This window comes from Gossypium arboreum, chromosome 3 (assembly GCF_025698485.1).
Source record: "Gossypium arboreum isolate Shixiya-1 chromosome 3, ASM2569848v2, whole genome shotgun sequence".
Taxonomy (NCBI): domain Eukaryota; kingdom Viridiplantae; phylum Streptophyta; class Magnoliopsida; order Malvales; family Malvaceae; genus Gossypium; species Gossypium arboreum.
In genome coordinates this window covers 123,455,121-123,458,190 of record NC_069072.1, presented here as the reverse complement: position 1 = coordinate 123,458,190, position 3,070 = coordinate 123,455,121, and the positions used below count along the sequence as shown (strand labels likewise).

The 3,070-nt window shown below is 29.7% G+C and overlaps 1 long non-coding RNA gene across 1 annotated transcript; it reads left to right on the top strand.

The window, feature by feature from the left end:
* Positions 1–509: 509 nt before the first annotated feature.
* LOC108465059 (uncharacterized) lies at positions 510–2,448 on the top strand. Its single transcript, XR_001868386.2, has 4 exons — positions 510–780; positions 1,542–1,572; positions 1,674–1,961; positions 2,216–2,448. It is a non-coding gene; the product is annotated as an uncharacterized LOC108465059 (long non-coding RNA).
* The last annotated feature ends 622 nt before the right edge of the window (positions 2,449–3,070 follow it).

The following is a 3,070-nucleotide window of genomic DNA, read 5'->3' as shown; positions in this document are numbered from 1 at the left end:
AATTAGATGTCGAAAATGTGTTTGTGGTCCAAATGGATTAGCGCATTGATATTTTTAAAATATTTAAGATGATGGAAATCGAATAAAATCTAAGATATTACAAACAATTAGGATAGAAAATTGAGAGAATAAGAATTTAAAAGAAATTTGAGAGATTATGATAGAAAATTAAGAATAAAAAATTTACAGAATTGATAAGAATTGAAAGATTACATGAATAAGACTAACAGGAAAAATTAAAAGTGTAAAGGATACATATCATTGTGGATTTTTTTTTCAATAGCAGTTGATTCACACTTGATTTTCTAAGCTTTAACAATCCAACTGTTAATATATATATATATATATATATATATATATTACTTTTTAAATAAATCAACTGCAGAGTGCAAACAAGCACATATGCTTAATTATCCCTAAAACATACTTGCCTTCACTATAATCATCATCCAATAACATCATCCACGTGGAAACCACCACATCAACAAGAAGTAGCAAGTTACCACGTGATCGAGAAGCCTGACCTATAAATATTCGATTTTTGCCCGCTCTTCACTCTCTAAATCTTCCTGTAAAAAAAAAAAAAAGCAGTGAAGAGCAGCGATAATGGCGATAATTTTTTTTTGTTTGGTTTGCTTTGGCCGCAATCTTATGCTCTCTAACTGCGATTTCAGCCAAAGAGAGTGAATCGAAAGAGTTCGTTTTGACTTTGGATCACTCTAACTTTACTTGCTTCGTTACTCACCACAATTTCGTCGTCGTCAAATTCTACGCTCCTTGGTATGCCTTTCATTTTTTTCTTTCAACTTCCCCCCTAAACTGTTTGGATCTTATTTGTTTCATCTCTTTTTCTTATATATTTATATTAGACTTAAATCTGTGTTTCTTATCTTCTTTGGTTAAAATGTATGCATTGAGTTTGATTTGGTAGTTGATTTAGATTTGTATTATTCATAAAACAATTCTACGTTTATTGATATCGACAGATATATGTTTTATATTTTGATTACTTAATTTTGGTAGTACGACATGAAGTTAGGAAATTTGTTTAGGGGATTGAGATTAGGATCAAAGCTAAAAATTTTGTGTAAAAAATACTTCAAATTAAATTAAATTATTTATTTTGTGAGCGACCAAAAATCCAAAATTTCTATTTAACTAAGGCTAAGAAAGCTTGAAATAAATGTTTTAATTTTTGAATCGAACAAAAAACAAAAAGCAATTCTACCATGTAACCAGGGAGGCCAAGGCCCGGCTACGCCCCTGATTGGTATTGAAATGCTTCGATTCTTTACCGGGACTAAGCCAGGGTTATTTGGTTAAATGGGTAATTATCTTTTCTAATCCCTTGTAAATATTAATAATTTAATTTAATTTTTAAAATGAAAATTTAAATTTTGCCCCTCAAAATTATATATATATATATATTAATCTCGGGTCACGAAGTTCCTAGCATCATCGCTGGATTTTTGAGATCCTTTGTCCGTTCCTTTTATGTTTTATTAAGCACTAAACAAATTTCCTTTTACCTCTACTTTTAGGTGTCGGCACAGTCAGAATCTTGCTCCAGAGGTAAGCAAAAGATCATAAAATTTTCTTTTAAGTATTGAATTTTAGTTGATAACTTGTACGCCTAATTGGCTTCTAAACTATTGCAATTGCTATATGTAAAGTACGAGAAAGCAGCATCTGTGCTGAGTAACCACCACCCTCCAATTATTCTAGCTAAATTTGATGCCGATGATGAAGCAAACAAATACTTAGCAAAGCAATATAGAATCCGGGGTTATCCTACAGTTAAAATTTTCAGAAATGGAGGACAGATGATTCAAGAATACAGAGACTCACGCCGAGCTAATTATATTGTGGAGTATTTGAAGGAACAAATTAGTACTGCTTCTGTTGAAATCAAGTCTGCTGAAGATGCCAGTGGTATAATTTCTCAAAATAAGATAACAATTGTAAGCTCTCTCTGATTCTTTCACTGTATATGTTACTTGGATTTGGAGTTAAATGTTAGATACGAGTAATATTTTAAAAGTCATATCTCGAACATCCTAGCTTTTTACTAGTTGAACATTTATCTAATATTTTTATAGTTATTGAATTAGACTAATCATTAATTTTTTATTCAATCGATTTAACTTATCACTAAAATCCGAAATCTTGATTTGTCTTGCAATTTAGCTATTTTACACAAGGGATCTGCTTGCAGGATTTTACTGTGGAAGCTATAGAAAAGTTTTTTGGAGAAGCATTAGGACTTTAATGGTTTAATGTGGACATGGCTTTAAGTAATATCCGATCCGGGTAAGTTAAATCAAGCCAGGATATTTGTAGCTCATTATAATGTCTCTTACGCCAATTTTTTTATGTTCTTGCTGGTTGCTTTGAATTGATTTTTACGCTGTAATTAAGTTGAATAATTTAATAATTTGTTTTGAGCAAGTTTATATATTTTTATCGGATTATTTTTTATTGTATTTTTATTTTAATTATTTTTAATATGTGTGATAGTTATGCTGAAGCTCGAAATTATCATCACATCTAGTAAAAATAATAAATTCCTTTTGTTGTAAATGGATGTTAATATAGCTCCCATAATCCCAAACAATTAATTTTTTTTAATTTTTCTAACCCTTAAAAATTTATAGAGTACATTAATTATATTTATTAGAGTTTTGTAATCTATGTTGGTTGAAGTTTTATAAATAGGGGCATGTATAGGTTTTTTAGATATTCCAAGTGAAAGTTGAATCATCCTTTCATTATTGTATTTTTTTTCTTTTGTTCATTCTATATTTTTGTGCGTCAAAATTTTTTTGGACTCCAAGCATTAAAATTGAATTGTTTGGATAAAAAATCGTGAGTGTCTGCTTGAGATTTGCTTGGGGATGACTATTTTTTTTTTCCACAAAGAATGTTGATAGTCTCTGCTTCTCATCCACAATTCACAATTACTTAAGTAGAGATGATGCTAATAAACATTATGATAAATCATGTACATGCATGTAGCATGTCTAAAACATTAAATTTTGCAAAGTCTTGTATATATATAAAAGATACTCCA